Raw genomic sequence first — 25,605 nt, forward strand, 5'->3', positions numbered from 1 at the left:
AATTTTCTATAGAAATAAAATTTTGACAAAATTTTCTAAAGAAATAAAATTTTGAAAAATTTTCTATAGAAATAAAATTTTGACAAAATTTTCTAACGAAATAAAATTTTGACAAAATTTTCTAACGAAATAAAATTCTGACAAAATTTTTTATAGAAATAAAATTTTGACAAAATTGTCTATAGAAATAAAATGTTGACAAAATTTTCTATAGAAATAAAATGTTGACAAAATTTTCCATAGAAATAAAATTTTGACACAATTTTCTATAGAAATAAAATTTTGACAAAATTTTCTATAGAAATAAAATTTTGACAAAATTTTGTATAGAAATAAATTTTTGACACAATTTTCTAAAGAAATCACATTTTGACAAAATGTTGTGAAAAATAAAATTTTGCCAAAACTTTCTATAGAAATAAAATTTTGACAAAATTTTCTAACGAAATAAAATTTTGACAAAACTTTCTATATAAATAAAAATTTAAACAAATAAAAATTTAGACAAAATTTTCTAAAGGAATAAAAATTTGACAAAATTTTCTATTGAAATAAAATTTTGCCTAAATTTTGTAAAGAAATAAAATTTCGACAAAATTTCTATAGAAATAAAATTTTAACAAAATTTTCGATAGAAATAAAATTTTGACAAAATTTTCCGAGGAAATAAACATTTGACAAAATTTTATATAGAAATAAAATTTTGACAAAACTTTCTATAGAAATAAAATTTTGACAAAATTTTCTAAAGAAATAAAAATTTTGGCAAAATTCTCTAAAGAAATAAAATTTTGACAACATTTTCTAACGAAATAAAATTTTGGCAACATTTTCTAACGAAATAAAATTTTGACAAATTTTTCTATTGAAATAAAATTTTGATAAAACTTTCTATAGAAATAAAAATTTAAACAAATTTTTCTATAGAAATACAATTTTGAAAAAACCTTCTAAAGAAATAAAAATTTGACAAAATTTTCTAAAGAAATAAAATTATGACAAAATTTTCTAAAGAAATCACATTTTGACAAAATTTTGTGAAAAAATAAAATTTTGCCAGAATTTTCTATAGAAATAAAATTTTGACAAAATTTTCTAAAGAAATAAAATTTTGAAAAATTTTCTATAGAAATAAAATTTTGACAAAATTTTCTATAGAAATAAAATTTTGACAAAATTTTCTATAGAAATATAATGTTGACAAAATTTTCCATAGAAATAAATTGTTGACAAAATTTTGTATAGAAATAAATTTTTGACACAATTTTCTAAAGAAATCACATTTTGACAAAATTTTCTATAGAAATCAAATGTTGACAAAATTTTCCATAGAAATAAAATGTTGACAAAATTTTGTATAGAAATAAATTTTTGACACAATTTTCTAAAGAAATCACATTTTGACAAAATTTTGTGAAAAATAAAATTTTGCCAAAACTTTCTATAGAAATAAAATTTTGACAAAATTTTCTAACGAAATAAAATTTTGACAAAACTTTCTATAGAAATAAAAATTTAAACAAATAAAAATTTAGACAAAATTTTCTAAAGGAATAAAAATTTGACAAAATTTTCTATTGAAATAAAATTTTGCCTAAATTTTGTAAAGAAATAAAATTTTGACAAAATTTCTATAGAAATAAAATTTTGACCAAACTTTCTATAGAAATAAAATTTTGACAAAATTTTCTAAAGAAATAAAAATTTTGGCAAAATTCTCTAAAGAAATAAAATTTTGACAAAATTTTCTATAGAAATAAAATTTTGGCAACATTTTCTAACGAAATAAAATTTTGACAAATTTTTCTATTGAAATAAAATTTTGATAAAACTTTCTATAGAAATAAAAATTTAAACAAATTTTTCTATAGAAATACAATTTTGAAAAAATCTTCTAAAGAAATAAAAATTTGACAAAATTTTCTAAAGAAATAAAATTATGACAAAAATTTTCTAAAGAAATCACATTTTGACAAAATTTTGTGAAAAAAATAAAATTTTGCCAGAATTTTCTACAGAAATAAAATTTTGACGAAATTTTCTATAGAAATAAAACTTTGAAAAAATTTTCTAACGAAATAAAATTTTGACAAAATTTTCTATAGAAATAAAATTTTGACAAAATTTTCTACAGAAATAAAAACTTAGACTAAATTTTCTATAGAAATAAAATTTTGCCAAAATTTTCTATTGAAATAAAATTTTGACGAAATTTTCTATAGAAATAAAATTTTGATGAAATTTTCTATAAAAATAAAATTTTAACAAAATTTTCTGTAGAAATAAAATTTTGACAAAACATTCTAAAGAAATAAAATGTAGACAAAATTTTCTAAAGAAATAAAATTTTGACAAAATTTTCTGTAGAAATAAAATTTGGACAAAATTTGTTAAGAAATAAAATTTTGCAAAAGAAGACTTTTTGATTTGGTAGTTTTTTGGTAAAATTTTCTTGAAAATTTGGTAGATTATTTTTGACTCGAGTGGCAACCGTGTTAGGTTGGCATGCTATGCATTGCACCACTATACCTAACCTTACTTTTTAAGCACAGACTACCCATGTGGAACACTCTCTCCATTAAAGTGATATTTTGTGGGTCCAAATTAAAATATTTTTTGCAAATATTTTCAAGCGTAAAAACTTTTGTCTTTTTTTTGTGGTGCCCCAAAATGCCATAATTTTTTCATGTTATGTCAACTTGTTGCCATGTTGTGCCACTATTTAATTAATTTGTTTTTTATTACCCAAATCACATATGAGATCAGTGTCTTTATAAATAATGGCGTCAATACGACCAATACTGTATTTGGGAGCACGTTTTACTTTCGGTATGGTTATTGTAGGTTATTCTGCTGAGCTTATCAATTTCAAGGAAGGATTTTCGATGAAATCAAAGTAAAAAAGTGACTTTATAATTCTGTATAACAAAACGAATATGAATGCTTTTAATTCGTATTTTTTTCTTTATGTGTCACTGTTCTTCAATTAGCCGTAACAAAAGAAAACCACTTTTTGGAAATTTTCAATGGTTACGCTGTTTCCAAGAATGGTAAGATTTCAAAAATTGTTTTCAATCATATAGAGATAAACTGAGCAACAATTTCCCAATCGAGTAGCAGGACGCCCTAAAAAGTGAAGTAATTTTGTTGAACACAAATTCAGTAGCATTGGGTAGGGTACCATATAATTTACTCCGTCCAACTTTTTCCAAGATACCCATTTGTAATCCAATGTCCATTTCCTTTTCATTGTATAAATAGAAATGCCCTAACCTACGCCCATTGGTTAAGTTTACATTTCGACGAATCCTTGTAATTTCCTGCCAAAATAATTATTCATATAATCTGTGGTTTACTAGAACCTTATGCTGATCAATTTATAATTTTCCATAAATTTTTCATCTTCACACGAAACCAAATTAAAATTCAAATTATCTTTTGCAAAGATTTGACGTTACTCATTCATTTCGATTTGGCCCCCCCCAAAAATCACAGAACAAAAGCCATTAAGGGGCAGTAAATCTCAATGGAGATTGATTGGCAATCTTGAGGTTAGTCTAACTTACTCAATGAGGTAACAACAATAAAAAACCATTAAAATTCTTAAAATCAACCACAAAAGGAAAAGACTAAAGACGAATGTAGTAGACAAATGTAATAAAAACTAGTCCCATGGCAATCTCATCATGAGGCAGTAAATTGCTAGCAATTAAAAGAGGATATTAAAAATTGTCAAGGAAATTGAAAGGATTTCAACATTTTTATCTAAGATCAAAATTTAGTTAAGAGCAAATCATTAAGGAACTAAAAGTGTTTGTATATAAGTGGGTATGTGTGCGTGAGTATTCAAATGGCAGGAAGGACAATAAAATAAAAATTGCCATTCAGATAACGAAGGAAATGTATTTGATTTATTTTCGTTTATATATATTTTATTGTAGATTTGGAATTTAAAAAAATTTACAATTTTTTTTTTCAAATAAGAATTTCCATCTCAACTCACTCAAAACGCCTCCACAAAGAATGGATAAAAATTTCAACTGCATATCAACATTTAGTTAAGAGCAAATCATTAAGGAACTAAAAGTGTTTGGATGTAAGTGGGTATGTGTGCGTGAGTATTCAAATGGCAGGAAGGACAATAAAATGAAAATTGCCATTCAGATAGAATTCTACCAAAAATACATTTTTTACTATTGGCAGAATTCTTGATGTTTTGGTAGATTTTGCAAAATATTCCTAAGAGTTACTTAAATCTTCTATAGAAAACAAAATTTAAAAAGAAAATCTATATAAATAAAATTTTGAAAAAAATTTTCTATAGAAATAAAAAAGGAATAAAATTTTGAGAAAATTTGCTAAAGGAATACAATTTTGAGAAAATATTTTAAAGATTTAAAATTTTCCAAAGGCTTTAAATTTTTAGAAAATGTCTATAGAAATAAAATTTTCTATAGAAATAATATTTTGACAAAATTTTCTATAGAAATAAGATTTTGACAAAATTTTCTATAGAAATAAAGTTTAAAAAAAATGTCTATTGAGGTAAAATTTTGGGAAAATTTTCCATATAACACAAATTTTGAGAAGCTTTTCAATAACAATAAAAATTTGACAAAAGTTTCTATATCAAAAGAAGGTTTTGACAAAATTTTCTACAGAAACTAAATTTGAACAAAATTTTCTATAGAAACAAAATTTTAACAAAATTTTTTATAGAAACAAAATTTTGACAAAATTTTCTATAGAAATAAAATTTTGACAAAATTTCTATAGAAATAAAATGTTGACAAAATTTTCTATAGGAATACAATTTTGACAACATTTTCTATAGAATTAAAATTTTGACAACATTTTCTTTAAAAATAAATTTTTTACAAATTTTTCTACAGAAATAGAATTTTGACAAAATTTTCTGTAGAAATAAAATGTTGAAAAAGTTTTCTATAGAAATAAAATTTTGACAAAATTTTCTATAACAATAAAATTTTGACAAAATTTTCTAGGGAAATAAAATGTTGACAAAATTTTCTATAGAAATAAAATTTTGACAAAATTTTCTATAGAAATAACATTTTGACAAAATATTCTATAGAAATAAAACGTTGTCAACAATTTCTACAGAAATAAAATTTTGACAAAATTTTCTATAGAAATAAAATTTTGACAAAATTTTCTATAGAAATAAAATTTTGACAAAATTTTCTATAGAAATACAATTTTGACAAAATTTTCTATAGAAATACAATTTTGACGAAATTTTCTATACAAATAAAATTGGGACCAAATTTTCTATAGAAATAAAATTTTGAAAAAATTTTCTATAGAAACAAAATTTTGACAAAATTTTCTATAGAAATAAAATTTTGACAAAATTTTCTATAGAAATAAAATTTTGACAAAATTTTCTATAGAAATAAAATTTTGACAAAATTTTCTATAGAAATAAAATTTTATGTTTTTTGTTGATATTGTTGACCTTTTATTTTAATTTTTATGATTCTTATCTCATAATCTCGGCTGTAAGTCTATAAATTTTAATTAATTTTTAATTTATTAAAGTTAGGTTTGTGACCAGTACATTGACTGGTCACAAACCTAACTTTAATAACGTAGAAATCCTATGCAAGGAAAACAACTACAGACGAAGATTTACTCTGGAAATGTTACACATAATTAACACTCCCACTAACGAGAGAATAAACTATAAAAAAGATATTGAGAACTGCGCGAGAATATATCGACATACGATACAAAAACACAGGAGAAAGTGATCACCAGTAGAAAACCAGACAGCGAAGTAACAAGACATCGGATAAAATGTAAATGACAATAGTTTGACTTTAATTTGTGAATTTTGTAATTAACTTTTGTTTAATTTTGTAATTTGTAGCCTTGAAAACGGTCTGACGAAGTCAACCGAAATATCGGAAAATAAAATTTTGACAAAATTTTCTATAAAAATAAAATTTTGACAAAATTTTCTATAGAAAAAAAATTTGAAAAAATTTTCTATAGAAACAAAATTTTGACAAAATATTCTATAGAAATAAAATTTTGACAACATTTTCTATAGAAACAAAATTTTGAAAAAATATTCTATAGAAATAAAATTTTGACAAAATTTTCTATAGAAACAAAATTTTGACAAAATTTTCTATAGAAATAAAATTTTGACAAATTTACAATTTAAGGGACATTTATACATAAAAAAATGTTGCTAATAAGAGAGATAAAAAATTGCAAATACTGAAATAAACTTCTAATTTAAAGTAATAAAACATTTCAATCGAAGCAAAAAACATTTTTTTTACTAACCACAAAAATTTTATCAAAAACATCCAAATACGATTTTTTGAATTTGGTAAAATTTTGGTAAATTTTCCTTCAAATTTTGGTAGACTATTTTTGGCGCAAGTGGCAACCGTCTTATCAATCCGTTTGACTTTTGCGCTTGAGGAAAATTAGTGAGTGTAACACTGACAAATATACCTCAAATATTATTTAGTAACCCAAACCCAAATAATTCGATGGTGGATGGCGGTCTTTAGTAGAATTTTGTAGGCAATCCATAGTAGAGAATACATTAGGCCCAAAGTTCGGTTAGTAAACTTTGTAACATTTTCCAAATTTTATGCTTATTTGTTTTGTTTTTGTTAATTTGTCACTAACTTTACAATTACAAAAAAAATAAAAATTGTCAATTCATTTAAAACAGTTTGTTTTATTTTTTCTCGAGATATTTGGAAATTTTTGTAATATTTTTTTCTCCTCAAATTTGTTTAGCTTATTTTTTATAAACACAAATAATAAGTTTATAAAGTACCTTAGCTAATTTTGATGTCCCCCCTTTATCGCAATCACAACTGATTATCCCCAAATATGAAGTTTGTAAATTGTTGAATCCCTTGTCCCAAAAACTTTTCACATGGCCTCAAAATGTTTATGGCTTTGTGGATTTTTTGCCAACGTGAAGTGAACACAAAATGCCAATTAAATCTTTGCTAAATGAAAAATAAAAATACCAAAAATGAAAGTAACAATTGCTAAACACTTCATTAACAAGGTCATGAAAAAAGGGAATATTATGTCCAGGGAATCGCATAATGAAATTCAACGCTGTTTTAGTATTAAAAGCTATTTAAATAGGGGAAAGTTACAATAAAGTTAACAACATAAAGTAGTTTTATTTTTGTAATAAACAATTAAAAGTTAAAAAAAATATAAAACAAATTAGTTTGGAATTCATTTTGAAAGGATTGTTTAATTGATTAACATTTCAAGGACCCAATTTCGGGTAGGCCAAATTTCATATATCCTCCAGCATGGATATAACTCATCCTCCTAACTCTTCATGGGAGAAATCATTACCCAGCAAAAAATTTGAAAATTCTTCCAAAATCATTACAAAAATTCTCCTCTAGAGATGAACTTAATTTTTACTTCACAAAAAGTTTTTTTAGGTAATATATATAGAAATCATTTATTGCAGTTTTCTCAATACATACATTAAAATGTTCTGAATTTTACCGGATATAAACCGCAGTAAAGAGAAATAAAATATTGCAAATTTCCGAAAAATAATTGAAAAGCGTAAATTATAAATTCGTATAATTCATTAAACCCTGATAATTGGTTAATAGTTTCGCTACAAGTAGAGAATGCTGATGAGGCATGTGGTAATCCTAAAACGGTCGTCCATCCAACCACCATGCAGTCTAAAGGTCTTTGCCCTTTGAATTCAAAGATTTTGACCGTTATAATAAGCTAAATTAGGATACATATCTAATTTATTGAATTTTCTATTTTCTACTCTCAAAGAGATTCATTTATAATTCCAAATTATAAGAGCCATAGGCCTTCAGAACTGTACCTGGGTTCAATCTCGGGATATGCCTATATTTGTAACTATATCTAATTATAGGTAGATAAGGACCAATTTTTGTTTGGTTGCTTGAGGGTAAGTACTGACAATTTCAGTCAGATCGGATGAAAAACAAACCTTCAGAATGTTCAAGAAATCAAATCTGATAATAAGTCCATATAGAGGCCTTATCGGTATATAGTCCGATAAGTTCTATTTGAAATATCCGAAGACCTATAGCAATAAGTCGTATGTATGTCAAGGTACAATCAGATATCGTTATCCCTACAAATGTTAGTGTATTTAAAACAGGCAGAACGGATGGACGGACTTGGCTAGATCGACTCATAATTTAACCAGGTGCAATCACGTTGGTAAAATTCTACAAAAAATGGTAGATTGGTAGATTTTTTTTAATAGAAATAAAAATTTGACAAAAATTTTGTATAGAAATAAATTTTTGACAAAATTTTCTACAGAAATAAATTTTTGACAAAATTTTCTACAGAAATAAAATTTGGACAAAATTTTCTATACAAATAAAATTTAGACAAAATTTTTTATACAAATAAAATTTAGACAACATTTTCTATAGAAATAAGATTTTGACAAAATTTTCTATAGAAATAAAATTTTGACAAAATTTTCTATAGAAATAAAATTTTGACAAAATTTTTTATACAAATAAAATGTTGACAAAATTTTCTGTAGAAATATAATTTGGACAAAATTTCTACAGAAATAAATTTTTGACAAAATTGTTTATACAAATAAAATTTGGACAAAATTTACTATAGAAATAAAATTTGGACAACATTTTTTATACAAATAAAATTTGGACAAAATTTTCTATAAAAAAAATTTGACAAAATTTTCTATAAAAACAAATTTTGACAAAATTTTCTATAAATTCAAACATTGAAAATTCGACACACTTACAATTCAAGGGATATTTATACACCCAAAAAATGGTCGCTAATAGCATCATAATATATAATATTACAAATATTGAAATTAAGTGCTAAAATAAAAAATAAAACATTTCTTTAAAAAAAAATAAAAAGAATGTTATTTTTTAGGGCACTAATACAAAAGATTCGTAATTCTTAATTTTAGGATGTTAAATTTATGGAACAGCAGAGGTAAGTTTCTTTAGAATAAGGATATTTTAAAAATAAAATAAAATTTAGTTTTAATAAATTTTAGTTTTAAAATATTATTTCTTTAAATTTTGGATACACATCTTTGAAATTTGAGTCCCGCTATTGAAGTCGTGTGCCCTTATAGTAAGGCCAATTTTCATTGACTTAAAAATAAAAACGCTTCAACTATGGGGCGAAATTTATTTTGAGGAATATAGATTCCTCAACTTAAAGTTTTTATACTCTCCACCATAGGATGGGGGTATATTAACTTGGTCATTCCGTTTGTAACACATCGAAATATTGCTCTAAGACCCCATAAAGTATATATTCTGGGTCGTGGTGAAATTCTGAGTCGATCTGAGCATGTCCGTCCGTCTGTTAAAATCACGCTAACTTCCGAACGAAACAAGCTATCGACTTGAAACTTGGCACAAGTAGTTGTTATTGATGTAGGTCAGATGGTATTGCAAATGAGCCATATCGGTCCACTTTTACGTATAGCCCCCATATAAACGGACCCCCAAATTTGGCTTGCGGGGACTCTAAGAGAAGCAAATTTCATCCGATCCGGCTGAAATTTGGTGCATGGTGTAAATATATGGTTTCTAAAAACTATGCGAAAATTGGTCCACATCGGTCAATAATTATATATAGCCCCCATATAAACCGATCCCCCGATTTGGCTTGCGGAGCCTCTAAGAGAAGCAAATTTCATCCGATCCGGCTGAAATTTGGTACATGGTGTTAGTATATGGTCTCTACTGACCATGCAAAAAATGGTCCACATCGGTCCAGAATTATATATAGCCCCCATATAAACCGATCACCAGATTTGACCTCCGGAGCCCCTTGGAAGAGCAAAATTCATCCGATTCGGTTGAAATTTGGTACGTGGTGTTAATATATGGCACCTTTTGGAGAAACAAAATTCATCCGATCTGGTTGAAATTTGGTACGTGGTGGTAGTATATGATATTTAACAGCCATGCCAAAAGTGGTCCATATCAGTCCATAATCATATATAGCCCCCATATAAACCGACCCCGCGATTTGGTTTTGGAGCCTCTTGGAGGACCAAATTTCATTCGAGTCAGTTGCAATTTGGTACATTGTGCTAGTATATGACCGTTAACAACCATGCCTAACTAGGTCCATATCGGTCTATAGTTATATATATAGCCCTTAGATAAATCGATCCCCAATCACACAAAAATTGGTCCATATCAAGTTCATAATTGTACATAGACCCCATAAGCGACCCCCATATTTCAATTCTAGCTCTCTACCACGTATGGACTAACTCACAATTTAGAAAACGATGTTAAGAAGTTTTAAGATACCACAACCCAAGTACATCGATTGTGGAGGACAGTCTCTCGTAGAAGTTTCTACGCAATCCATGGTGGAGGGTACATAAGATTCGTCCTGGCCGATCTTACGGCTTGATATATATTAGCAAAAAAAAAAATAATAAAGATATTCTTTATTTCTTAATTCAAAAAAATCTTTAAATCGAAGATAAATAAGTCTTCTAGATTTTTTTGTCTTTCATCTACAGATTCAATATCTCATTGAATTTAAACAAGATTTTCTTTAATTTAGATAATATAGACCACATTTCAAAGACATACGGCTTTAACGGAGATACGCGATTTTCAAAGATTCTTATCCTAAATTTGATTAAATAAATTTAAAGCATAAAATATAAACTTTATTTTAGTTAAAATTTCTTAATTTTAAAGAAAATTCTCATTAATGTTGTGTAAATTTTAGTTTCATATTAGATCAATATTTTTTTAAGTTTGTGATTAAAATCGAGAGCGCAATTAAGTCCGTAACTATAGTTAAAATCTTGAGCATGATTTTGTATAAGTGAGCTTTTTTTGTTAGTTCACAATCTCGCTCAAAACACAGTGAATTCATCAGGGCACGAAAGTCAATTTAAACATAGTCTAGTTCACGTTTTAGTTAGAATTCTCCCAAATATCAAAATATTTCCTTCACTTTAAAAAGTAAAAAAAAAACAAGTAAGTAAGTAAAGTCTAAAGTCGGGCGGGCCCGACTATATTATACCCTTCACCAATTTGTAGACCAAAATTTGTGTTGCCATCTCAACTCCTTCATGTAGGTTTTTATTCCCATATACAAATATTTATATCTTAACCGATTTGGAGACAATTTTTTGTACTTCTACAAAATCTCTAGAATTAAAATTTAAATCGGCTAATGCCCTGGCATGAAGCACAATGTTACTAAAAAATATGGGAAACATTTAAATCTGAACCAAATTTTAGGCAACTTCGCAAAAACGTATTTATGATTTATCGATCGATAGATGTGTATTAAATTTGAGTAATTTTTTTGAGTTTTCGACTTAGCAGTGGCGATTTAATGAGGAAAATGTGGGTATTTTGGCCATTTTGGCCATTTTTGCCTAAATAGGAAAAACATATATACACACAAAAAATTTTTTTTCTGATTCAATCACCAAATTAATTGATCCAATTAATTTTTTAATTGAAATGTCTTCAATCACGAAAATGATAGTATCAATCACAGTTTTAATTGGGCATAGAAAAAATTCTTGATTAAAAAATTAATTGATTTTTTAGCAAATTTCAATTAATTTTTTAATTGATTCAATTAAAAATTTAATTGATGTTGATTGCAAAACTCAATTAATTTATTTTAAAAAAGGTAACTATTTTTAATTACTTTCTGAATTGGCTTAGAGTTTTTATTTGGATTAACAAATGTTTGTTTGAAATACATTTTTAATTTAAAAAAAAATCAGCACTTTTTAACTGAATTAGTCTTCCGAATTTGATTAAAAAGTTAATTGTATCAATTAATTTTTTAATTAAAATTTTTAAAATTTTCAATCATTGACTTAATTAACTTAATGTTTCTATCATGATTAAAAAGATAATTGTATCAATTAATTTATTAATTAAAAAAAATTTCAACTTCAATTAACTTTTTAATTGGAAATATTTTTGTGATATTTTTTTCTGTGTATGGAAGCAATATCACATGCATAGTTACTATGTCAATTCTACTCCCTGTGCAAATTTTCACGTAAATCGGATTTCATTTTTGACCTCTGTGGTCATATGATGGAAATTCGGCGAAAGATATATATGGGAGCTATATCAGAATCTGAGCCGATTTCAACCAAAATTAACACGCATATCCAGAACCTTAATTCTACTCTCTGTGCAAAGTTTCAACTAAATCGGGGTAAATCTTTGGTCTCTGTGGGTATATGAGTCTAAATCGGTCGAAAGATATATTCGAAATCTACACGGATGAAAAAGACTGTTTTTCATATGTTTGGCTATAAACATTATATGTTTGGAACACAAATTTTTAAACACAATATTTTTGAGTGCAAGCATATAATGTTCATAAACTAGCATAACATGTTTGGGACATATATGTTAATATGTTAGAACATATTATGTTTGGGACATAAAATGTTTGTAAACATAATATGCTTGGATGCAAACATATATTAATTTAGAAATAGCCTATAAACATATATGTGTTTAGTAGCTTGGAGCGCTATTTAACAGGGAGCGATATTGAATTAAGTTGGTGGTTGTTGTTTGTTATTACAAAATTAACATTTTATTTTTCCTTGGGCAATTGATCAGCTACTTCTTTGATCCTTACAAACTGTGTGGTCCGCTGTTCGAATCCCCGTCCGGCAAAAGGTAAAATTAAAATAAACAAGTATATACAGCAGTAAGTTCGGCCGGGCCGAATCTTAAATACCCACCACCATGAACCAAATATTAGGGTTTCCTTTGAAATGTCAGGAGGGATTGAGGACTTGAGGACACTTTCCGAAGATAAATTTAAGTATTTCACCTATGAGGACTATATCAGATTCTGGATTTATAAGAACCATTTTTGTTCGAGTTTTAGGGGAATCGTTAACATCCCTTGTAAGTGTGCAAGAAAATTATAAAATAACGTCTTGATTTGAAATCTTAAATCTGTAGAAGTAAATTTTACATAGAGTTTCAAGCAATTTTCATGATCAGTGCGCCTTCTACACCCTCAAGAAGTGAAGTCGGTCTATATGGTGGCATTACCAAATGGACCGATAAAAACTTAATCCGATACACGTTTTTGTGACCCTAAAATACCAGAATATTTACAATTTCAGGCAAATCAGATAAAAACTACGTTTTCTAGAAACCCAAGGAGTTAAATCGGGAGATCGTTCTTATGGGGGCTATACTAAAATATGGACCGATACTCACCGTTTTCGGCACACCTCTTTATGACCCGAAAATACCTCTAGATTTCCAATTTCAGGCAAATAGGATAAAAACTTCGGATTCTAGAAGCTCAAGAAGTAAAATCGGGAAATCGGTCTATATGGGGGCTATACCAAAATATGGAGCGATACTAACCGTTTTCGGCACACCTCTTTATGGTCCTAAAATACCTCTAGATTTCCAATTTCAGACAAATTGGATAAAAGCTACGGTTTCTATAAGCTCAAAACCCCAAATCGGGACGTCTTTTTATATGGGGACCATACCAAAACATGGATCGATACTAACAATTTTTGGCACACATATTTGTGGTCCTACAATACCTCTAGATTTCCAATTTCAGGTGAATTGAATAAAAACTGCGGTTTCTATAAGCCCAAGAAGTAAAATCGGGAGATGGGTCTATATGGGGGCTATACCAAAATATGAACCGATACTCACAATTTTTGGCACACGTATTTGTGGTCCTACAGTACCTCTAGATTTCCAATTTCAGGTAAATTGAATAAAAACTGCGGTTTCTATAAGCCCAAGAAGTAAAATCGGGAGATCGGTCTATATGGGGGCTATACCAAAACATGGACCGATACTCACCATTTTTGGCACACCTCTTTATGGTCATAAAATACCTCTAGATTTCAAATTTCAGGCAAATTGGATAAAAACTACGATTTCTATAAGCCCAAGACCCCAAATCGGGAGGTCGGTTTATATGGGGACTATATCAAAACCTGGACCGATATAGCCCATCTTCGAACTTGACCTGCCTGCAGACAAAATACGAGTTTGTGCAAAATTTCAGCACGATTGCTTCATTATTGAAGACTGTAGCGTGATTACAACAGACAGACAGACAGACAGACAGACAGACGGACAGACGGACATCGTTATATCGTCTTAGAATTTCTCCCTGATCAAGAATATATATACTTTATATAGTCGGAAATCGATATTTCGATGTGTTACAAACGGAATGACAAACTTATTATACCCCCGTCACCAATCTATGGTGGTGGGTATAAAAATCATACAATTGAATAATTTCTTCTACAATGTTTGTATTACAGAAAAAGGTGCTAAGAACTAAAAAATCTCGTGGAAGTGAGAAAGATGTGGGGGAATATACAATTGGGCAGAAACAAAATTTTGAGCATTCAGGTCGAAAACCTATGTTGTTAGCACCTATATTACCTGTTTATTTTCATAATTCATTATGATTGTAAATATATAAATAAATAAATAAAATTTTGAGCACAATATTGTTTGGGAGAATTTTTTTTAAGCATATAATATTTTTGGGTGCAAAATGCTTCCAAACATATTATATGTTCACATAATAACATATTGTTTTTTGGAAGACAACATTATTGAATTTGGATGCAAAAATACAAAATGTTTGGAACTTAGACTACCCAAACATATATTGTTTAGACCAATATGCTTTCAAACATATTATATATTGAAAGAGATCAAACATATAAATGTTTGGGCAATACCCAAAAATGTATATGCTTGAAGCAAAATATGTTTGGGAGTATATGTTACAGAAGCGATTTTTTGTGAGCGTGTATATGTACATTTGAAGCGATTTAAACAAAATTTAGCAAGCGTAGTTAGAATGTTAATTCTACTCCCTCTGCAAAATTTCACGTAAATCAGAGTAAAACTTTTGCCTCTGTGGTCATATTAGTCCAAATCGGGCGAATGATATATATGGGAGCTATATCTAAATCTGAACCGATTTACACTAAATTTGGCACAAATAATGATACTATTAAACGTACTCCTTGTGAAAAATTTCAAGCAAATTAGGGTAATACTCTGGCTTCTGGGGCCATATAAGTTCATATCGGGCGAAAGATATATATGGGAGCTATATCTAAATCTGAACCGATTTGGTTGATATTTTGCATATTTTACGAGAGCCTCCAAATATTCGGCCTTGAGAAATTTTAAGAAAATACCTTGATAAATACGTCAATTATGACCAGATCGGTGATATATATATATGGCAGCTATATCTAAATCTGAACCGATTTTTTTAAAAATCAATAGCGATTGTCTTTGAGCCAAAGTAAAACTCTGTGCAAAATTTGAGAACGATCGGACTTAAACTGCGAGCTGTACTTTGCACACAAAATTACATATACAGACAGACGGACAGACAGACAGAACGACAGACGGACATCGCTAAATCGACTCAGAATTTAATTCTAAGGCGATCGGTATACTAAACGATGGGTCTCAGACTTTTCCTTCTTGGCATTACATACAAATGCACGAACTTATTATACCATGTACCACAGTGTGGTGAAGAGTATAAAAAAACAGAAGAGAAACAAAATCTTACACAATTGGAGCATAAAGATTTACTAAATTCTTATTTTGCAAAAAATAGCTGAGAATATCATAAATTTTATCAAAAAATTGGTCCATTATGAACTTATGAAAAAATATAGTCGTGAGACCAAAGATTTCATGTCCTTAAAATACGAATGCAAATTTTGCTTAGCATAGAAAGCGCATTTCTCTAATATAAAGTTTTTTTTTTCCTTGTCCAAACGTCGATAAACTTTTGAACGAAGTCGTATTGCCCTTATAATGAAGTAATTTTACCTAAAAATTGGTATCCATAACATAAAATATTTTTTTTTGGGTAAGATCAACTTGACTTTAATAATTCAGAAAAATTCTTTAAAACTAATGAAATTGTCTTGAAATTTGTTATCTTTTTGCATCTTGACTACAAAGCAAAAAATCCTCCAAAAATAGGACATGCTTTTCAACACTTTATTTTAAAGACGTTTTTTACTTGAAACATAGCATAATTTCTACTGGAAGTCGAGTCTGAATTGGGAAAATAACGTTGTCGTTATCTCGTTTTCGAAGGACTTTGATAGCATATGAAGAAAAAAAGCTGGAAAAAATTAAAAGTTAAAATTTGCTTCCTCTAAGCAAGCAAGCAAAAGAGAATTGTGTCTTAAAAGTATCCTTACTTGTATTCTCCACTATTTTGGCTCGAAATCAATACCAAAATTGTTAAAATAAAGACAAAATCTTTGGAATCGCCCACGCGTTTTTTCAGTAAGTAAAGACATTTTTGCAATTTTTAACTCCTTTTTTCCTTAAACTACGAAATTTTCTTTAAGAAGTGGAAAAAATAATAATGTCTTACAAATTTGTAATTAATAATAATAAATAATAAAATATAAATAATAAATTTTCTTTAATTTGCAGAAAAATATTTATTTATTTTTATAATGGTGGCAAAAATAATAATGTCTTATAAATTTATAATTAATAATAATAAATAATAAAATATAAATAATAAATTTTCTTTAATTTGTAGTACTTTTACTTATTTTTATAATGTCGGTATTTGTAATATAGTTTAGTTAAAAAATTCTACAACTAATCTACATTTCTTTCGTGATGGGTTCACTTTTTTTTGAGTGTATACACGACATTTCACTCACGGTAACTCACGAATAATTTCATATCATTTGCTTTTAAATTATATATATATATATATATATATATATATATATATATAAAAAAAAAACATTTTTAAATGTAATTAAATTTTAATTTTTAAAAATTTAATTTTAAAATTTAATTAAATTTAACATAACCTCTTGTCTTTTTAAGATTTTTTGTTTTTTTTTTTTAAGTTTTGCCATAGCTTACCTATGGCAATAAATAAAATTTAATATAGCTTAGTTAAAAAATTCTAAAACTAATCTAAATTTTTTTCCTGATGGGTTCATTAAAGACAAATCCCCAAATTCATAATAGTTAACGTAAACTTTAAACCTACTATTACCATACAAATTCCTTCGATAAACTGTGAGTAAATTATTATGAATATGGGCAAAAATCTTTGGAACCGCCCACGATTTTTTTCATATATAGAAATAAAAATAGAAATAAAAATTTGATTTTCTTAGAAATAAAATTTTAACTAAATTTTCTATACAAATAAAAATTTAAGTAAATTTTCTGTAGAAATAAAATTTTGACAAAACATTTCTATAAAAATAAGATTTTGACAAAATTTTCTATAGAAATAAAATTTTGACAAAATTTTCTTTAGAAATAAAATGTTGCCAATATTTTCTATAGAAAGAAAGCTTTGACAACATTATCTATAGAAATAAAATTTTGGCAAATTTTTCTATAGAAATCAAATTTTGACAAATTTTTCTATAGAAATAAAATGTTGACAAAATTTTCTATAGAAATAAAATTTTGACAAAATTTTCTATAGAAATAAAATTTTGACATAATTTTCTAGAGAAATAAAAGTTTGAGAAAACTTTCAATAGAAACAAAAAATTTGACAAAATTGTCAATAGAAATAAAATTTTGAGAAAATTTAGACAATATTTTCTATAGAAATAAAAATTTGAGAAAATTTTCTATAGATGTAAAAATTTGACAAAATATTTTTATAGAAACAAAAATTTGACAAAATATTTCTATAGAAATAAAATTTTCACAAAATTTTCGATAAAAATAAAATGTTGCCAATATTTGGTATAGAAATAAAAGTTTGACAACATTTTCTATAGAAGTAAAATTTTGACAAAATATTTCTAAAGAAATAAAATTTTGACAAAATTTTCTATAAAAATAAAATGTTGCCAATATTTTCTATGGAAATAAAACTTTGAAGACATTTTCTATAGAAATAACATTTTGACAAAATTTTGTTTAGAAATAAAATTTTGACAAAGTTTTCTATAGAAATAAAACTTTGACAAAATTTTCAATAGAAATAAAATTTTGACAAAGTTTTCTATAGAAATAAAACTTTGACAAAATTTTCAATAGAAATAAAATTTTGAGAAAATTTTCAATAGAAATTAAATTTTGACAAAATTTTTCATAGAAATAAAAATTTGAGAAAATTTTCTATAGAAGTAAAAATTTGACAAAATATTTTTATAGAAACAAAAATTTGACAAAATATTTCTACAGAAAAAAAATTTTGAGAAAATTTTCTCAACAGAAATAAAAATTTAAGAAAATTTTTGGATAGAAATAAAATTTTGACAAAATTTTCTATAGAAATAAAATTATGACAAAAATTTCTATAGAATTATAAATCATTCAAATATTTAAAATTCAATTAATTAAAATAAAACAAGTAAGGACATGTTTAAAGACATTTTTAACTCCAATTTTTTCCTTAAACTACGAAATTTTCTTTAAGAAGTGGCAAAAATAATAATGTGTTATAAATTTAGAATTAATAATAAATAATAAAATATAAATAATAAATTTTCTTTAATTTGTAATACTTTTTACTTATTTTTATAATATCGGCATTTGCTTAGTTAAAAAATTCTACAACTAATCTACATTTTTTTCCTGATGTGTTCACTTTTTTTTTGAGTGTATACACAACATTTCACTCACGGTAACTCATGAATAATTTCATATCATTTGCTTTTAAATTATATATATAAAATTTTTTTTTAAATGTAATTAAATTTTAATTTTTAAAAATTTAATTTTTAAATTTAATTAAATTTTAATTTTTAAATTTAATTAAATTTAACATAACCTCTTGTGTTTTTTAACATTAACATTTAGATTTATTTTTTTTTTCAAGTTTTAAATATAAATATGTTTAGCTTATATAGTTTAGTTAAAAAATTCTAAAACTAATCTAAATTTTTTTCCTGATGGGTTCATTGTTTTTTTTTTTAGTGTATACACGACATTTCACTCACGGTAAGTCACAAATAATTTTATTTCACTTGCCTTTAAATTATATGAAAAAACCATTTTTTAAATTAATTAAATTTTTAATTTAAATTTAAGTTAAATTTTTTAAAAGAACATAACCTCTTGTTTTTTTTACATTTACATTTAGAATTATTATTATTTTTTTTAAGTTTTAAAAATTTATTTTTAACTTACCTATGGCAATAAATAAAATTTAACTTGAGAACAGTTCCAATTTTTGTTCTTACACGATTATATTCCAACTCTGTTTTATAGGCTTTCGATTTCCTTTCTAACTCAAAATTAGATTTTAATTTTTAAATTTTGTGAATCTTATTTTTTTAATTATTATTTTTGAGTTTTTTTCAACACAATATCAGTTTTTCACTTTCTTTTGCTTTTATTTTTGCTCAGAAAAAAAAACGTTACAGTTTTCAATTTTAAAATTCACCAATTCTTTTTTTGACAATAGCACAAAATTGAATGATTGAAAAAATATAACAACGTTTGTTTTAATTGATTTCACACAAACTTTCACTGTCTTTCAATCTTTTACAATTATGAATGAAAACAAACGTTAGCGGCAACGCGTTATCAACGAATGTTCAACTGACCATAGAATCGCTGTACTTTTATATAAAGTTGAACAACAACGATAGCCGAACATTGCCGTTAACTTCGTTGTGTGTCTGTTTCAGCATTCGGCAAACATTCGTAACATCATAACAACATCCTGTTGCTGCTCTATTGGTTTGTGGTAGGTAATGTGTGCGTTGGTTGGTTAATGGTAGTAGAATTTGTATACACGAATGTGTATGTGTGTTTGTTGGCCATTGATTACAGTACAAAAGGTACACGAAAGCTTTGTATCTATGGTATATGGGTGTATGTCTTGGCTAAGGGGGCATTGTAAGCTTTTTCCCCCCATTGAGTTGAGTAAAGGTGGAATAGTGGGATGTATGTTACTGTTATGTTGTTGTTGTGTTTGGTAAACGTGTATGTGTGTGTGTGCGTGGTTTCATAGATGATGTTTTACTTTCTCTAGTGACGTCATTAATATTTCAAGCTATTGTTTAAGACCGATGTTATTTGAGGGCTATATATTATAGGAGTGTACACATTTATATATGTGCGTGTGTGTGTGAATATATGTTCACCATAGTTTACCTAAAACCATTGTTGCTTTTATTCATTGCCCCCTTATATTGTTACACTTATGGTACACCTACACCTACGCCAAAACTTAATGCTTCATATCTTCGATACATGTTTCTATATTCTTCCCACCATATTCATATCCCTCAAACATTGGTATTTCATCTCTCCACATGTCCGTCCATGGATTTTGTCCGTCTGGACATCTTCAAGTATTTGTGCTAATGTATGTATGTGAATTCCTTTGGAAGGCGGTGCTTAAGCTGTTCATGTTCACATGAATGAATACAGGATCTACGTTTCATCTTTGGCCCATTGAAGTATCTAGTGTGTGTGTGATACACCCACCTCTACTCGCACTTCTTCTAAACATCCTGGTCCTTATGAAGATTTCATTAATGGCTTTGTATCACGGGGTAGGTTTTTCTTATTATTTCTGTGTTTTCCTTATTTTTTGCTTCACGTTGTTGTTATTGCCATTGCAGTTTTCTTTCATTTGCTACAAAAAGGTAACAACCTTTTGAGATTTTTTCAAGCTGCATAAGATGTTACTGAAGTGGGAACAACTTTTTTCTTTATGAATTTGAAATTATTTTCTTTTTTTAGTTTTTGTAAGTCCTTATTTTTATTATTTTTTTTTTTGCCCATTTATGTCATACATGATTTATTACCATAGCTGGACCTAGATTTTTAAAATATATTTATTAGAAATATATATCAGTTTATATGTCTATATGGTCATATGCAATGACATCATCATCACAATATAAAAATTAAGTGATTTAAATTGCTCTGGCGTATAAAATTATCATAATAATACAATATTTGAGTCAAGAGAAAGTGGTATGTTAAAGTGGTCTAGATTTTACCAGGAAATTAATTTTAGATTTCCTCAAAATCGGCAGATGAATTTATTCTGAAAAAAATGTTAAGTCCTCCCTTTTGTAATATTCACATTGGATTAATACCCTTTTGGTTGTTTGGACAAAAATATGTGAAATAAACCAATTTTTATTTTAGGCAAAATTGATTATTAGGATATTGGGCAAAATCGATTGATCAACTATTGATGTTGATCAAAAGCTAAAATATAAAAAGTCGACTTGGCAAAACAAAAAGTAATTTCAGCCATCGAACGAATGCGACAGATATGATGTTAGGCAAGCTTAGTGCCCGTTTTATATTTATACACTCAAAAAATTTAAATATATGTATGCAATGATAAAGTCGGTACCTTGTCTCGTTCCGAAGTTTGCATGATTTCAACAGATGGGCGGGCGGACGAACAGGCGGACACGCGAACACGATTGCCACTCGTGCCAAAAATAATCTAGCAAACTACGAAGAAAATTTCACCAAAAATCTAACAAATTAAAAAGAATCTCATTTTGAAGTTGTTGATCACATTTTTGTAGTTAGTATAAAATACTGTTTTTTTATACGAAATATTTTATATTGAAGTTATAGAAAATATTTAGCAAAATTTTATTTTTGTAGATAATTTTGTCAAAATATTATTTCTATAGAAAATGTTATCAAATTTTTATTTATATATAAGATTTTGGTCAAAATTTTATATCTATAGAAAATTTTGTCAAAATTTTACTTCTACAGAAAATTTTGTCAAAATTTTACTTCTATAGAAAATCTTATCTAAATTTGATATCTAAAGATAACCTAGTCAAAATTTTTTATCTATTGAAATTTTTGGTCAACATTTTATATCTATAGAAAATTTTGTCAAAATTTTATTTCTATAGAAAATTTTGTCTAAATTTTATTGTTATAGAAATTTTTGGCAACTTTTTATGTCAAGAGAAACTTTTGGTCAAAATTTTATTTCTATAGAAAATTTTGTCAAAATGTTATTTTTGTAGAAAATTTTGGTCAAAACTGAACTTCCATATAAATTTTTTCAAAATTTTTATTTCTATAGAAATTTTTGTCAAATTTTTTTTCTATGGAAAATTTTGTCAAAATTTTTATGTCTAAAGAAAATTTTGTCAAAATTATATTTCTATAGAAGATTTTGATAAAAATTGTATTTCTATAAAATATAAAATCAAAATTGTATTTTTATAGGAGATTTTGTCAACATTTTATATCAATCGAAAATTTTGTCAAAATTTTATTTATGTAGAAAATTTTGTCAAAATGTTTTATCTATTGAAAATTTTGTCAAAATTGTATTTCTGTAGAAAATTTTGTCAAAATGTTTTATCTATTGAAAATTTTATCTAAATTTTATTTCAATAGAAATTTTTGGTCAACATTTTATTTCAATAGAAATTTTTGGTCAAAATTTTATTTCAATAGAAATTTTTGTCAACCTTTTACGGCAATAGAAAATTTTGGTCAAATTTTTATTTCTATAGAAAATTTTGTCAAAATGTTATTTCTATAGAAAATTTTGGTCAATAGAAATTTTTGTCAACCTTTTACGGCAATAGAAAATTTTGGTCAAATTTTTATTTCTATAGAAAATTTTGTCAAAATGTTATTTCTATAGAAAATTTTGGTCAAAATTATTGTACTTCTAACATATATAAAATTTTGTCAACATTTTATTTCTATAGAAAAATTTGTCAAAATTTTTTATCTATTGAAAATTTTGTCAAAATGTTTTATCTATTGAAAATGTTGGCAACATTTTATATCAATAGAAAATTTTGTCAAAATTTTATTTCTATAGAAAATTTTGTCAAAATTCTTTATCTATTGAAAATTTTGTCAAGATATTTTATCTATTGAAAATTTTGTTTAAATTTTATTTCTATAGAAAATTTTGGTCAAAATTTTATTTCTATACAAATTTTTGTCAACTTTCTATGTCAATAAAAAATTTTGGTCAAAATTTTATTTCTATAGACATTTTTGTAAACTTTTTATGTCAATAGAAAATGTTTGTCAAAATGTTATTTCTGTAGAAAATTTTGGTAAAAATTTTACTTTTATATAAAATTTTGTCAAAATATTATTTCTATAGAAAATTTTGTCAAAATTTTATATCAATAAAAATTTTGATCAAAATTGTATTTCTATAGGAAATTTTGTCAACATTTTATATCAATCGAAAATTTTGTCAAAATTTGTTATCTATTGAAAATGTTGTCAAAATTTGATTTCTATAGAAAATTTTGTCAAAATTTTATATCTATAGAAAATTTTGTCAAAATTTTATTTCTATAGAAAATTTTGTCAAAATTTTATATCTATAGAAAATTTTGTCAAATTTTATATCAATAGAAAATTTTGCCAAAATTTTATTTCTATAGAAAATGTTGTCAAAATTTTATTTTATTTATTTCTATAGAAAATTTTGTCAAAATTTAATTTCTATAGAAAATTTTGTCAAACTTTTATTTCTATAGAAAATTTTGTCGAAATTTTATATCTATAATAGAAATTTTTGGTCAAAAGTTTATTCCCTGCCAACATTTTTTGAATTTGACGGCGCTTCTGAGAATCCCCACCTCGTCGAAAACAATCGTATACGACATCCAAAACTCATCGGAAAAGCGCCGTCACTATTGAGAAGTTGTACCACGCCAGTTTACTACAAAAAATATCGCATGAGTGCTATTATTAGGTGCCTTTTTTAATAGAACGACGCCAATAAGAGCCTCTTGAAAAAATCAGAAAAAGAGCATTTTAAGATAGTTGCTAAAGAATCATTGTGGCCAAGTAAAACACGATTGTTTAGATGCTTATTATTTTGATTAAACATTTATAAATTCTTATAGATATAATATTTATACCACTATCACAACACATTTAACATAATTTTTTCATTAATAATAGAATGATGTTGATTTACAAGTGGCAAGGTAGATGCTGCAACCAACCATTGTTTTTATTCTCAATGGAGGCAGCGTGTCTGTAAAATATCTGAAAAACAATCACTTTATTCCATTTGGAAAGTCAAAAATTGTTCACCAATATACCTTTTACAATTTTAAGCGAAATAACTATGTTTTCAGCACTTCATTATCGATTTTATTTAAATTAATTATAAGAAGCTAGTTGCGCTTGGTGTTTCAAAAAATATAAAATGGCTCTTGTAATAATAGTGATGGCAAAATACTTTCATTGTACATTTCATACTTTTTCATACGCTTCCCCCATCATAGTTGGCGATTGTTGCAGTGTCACTTACGAGTCTGTGGTAGCGATGAGGATGAAATGGAACTTTGAAATGCTGGCAGGGATTTCTATAGAAAATTTGAAGAAGATTATTTTGCAAAATTTACCAAAACATCAAGAATTCTACCAATTTACCAAAAGTAATAAATCTATCATTTTTCGCAGAATTCTACCAACTGTGGTAACCGGAATTTCACCACGGTCCCCTCCCATCCTATGGTGGAAGGTGTTTAAACATGCATGAATACATTTTGGTACGTCAAAAGTTTGGATGAAGCAAATGGGTACGTTGGGTTCATTTCATAAAAATTAAATCCGAAAAAAATATTAAATGTCTTTATTCCAGTCAGCATGTTAGCAAAGTTAACGAGCTTGTTGTAACAAAGTTGATGATTTATCATTTATCCACATATTCAATATTTCAGTTAATTTTAGGGTGATTTCCTTAAATCAAAAATGTATTTCTTTACTTTATGGAAAATTTGTCTTAGTTCAAAGATATACGACTTTAACAGAGGGGCGCTAACTTCCAAAATTTGTGTCCAAAATTAAAAAAAAAATAAATAAAAAAACTTTTGAAACAAAGATTATAACTTTCTGTTAATTAAAATTTCATAATTTGTCCTTATTATTTTGTAAATTGCTCATACTAAAATTTAGGTTGTGCAATCTTTAATATCACGTAAATATTTTTTAAATGTAGAGGTGTGCACGTTAATAATATTTTACCCACGCACACTTACGAAAAGAAAATTCGTACTCACGCACATTCACCAACTCAAGATCATTATTATACGCGTGTCATGAAACATCGACGGACACGCGTGAATCAAGTGAGTAGTGAACAAAATCGAAAGCAACCCTCGTGAATGGGACTAAAACAAATATGTCATGAGAAATAAAATCGGATCGTGAAATGTGCGTGAATAAAATTACAAAGATTAAATTAATAAAATGTTTACTGATCGCAATAAGGATATTAGAGAGCAGGAATATACAAAGCAAACACACATTTTTGGTTCTTAAATATGCTTTTGGGTGACATTTAAAACCTAAAAATTTTCAGTTGCCAGGCCCTGAAATGCAAAAATATAACAGCAGAGACCAACTGCTATTTTTTGCAGACTACTGTTTTCTATAAGAGTAAACTTTAAATTTTCTAGAAAATTTTTAAAATCTGCAAAATGATTATGTGTCTGCTGCAGGGATAGAATATAACTATGCACACAAAAAAAAAAATTTTTATTCAATCACGAAATTAATTGATCCAATTAAT

At 26.4% G+C, this 25,605-nt stretch overlaps 1 protein-coding gene across 1 annotated transcript in view; it reads right to left on the minus strand.

Annotated features, from left to right (window-relative positions):
• sNPF (short neuropeptide F precursor) overlaps positions 1–19,616 on the minus strand; it is a 283,584-nt gene extending 263,968 nt beyond the window's left edge. Inside the window, exon 1 of the mRNA XM_075293408.1 lies at positions 19,227–19,616. The gene's annotated coding sequence lies outside the window, so the exon portion shown is untranslated. The remainder of the gene's footprint in view (positions 1–19,226) is intronic.
• Positions 19,617–25,605: the final 5,989 nt, after the last annotated feature.

This window comes from Haematobia irritans, chromosome 2 (assembly GCF_050003625.1).
Source record: "Haematobia irritans isolate KBUSLIRL chromosome 2, ASM5000362v1, whole genome shotgun sequence".
NCBI lineage: Eukaryota > Metazoa > Arthropoda > Insecta > Diptera > Muscidae > Haematobia > Haematobia irritans.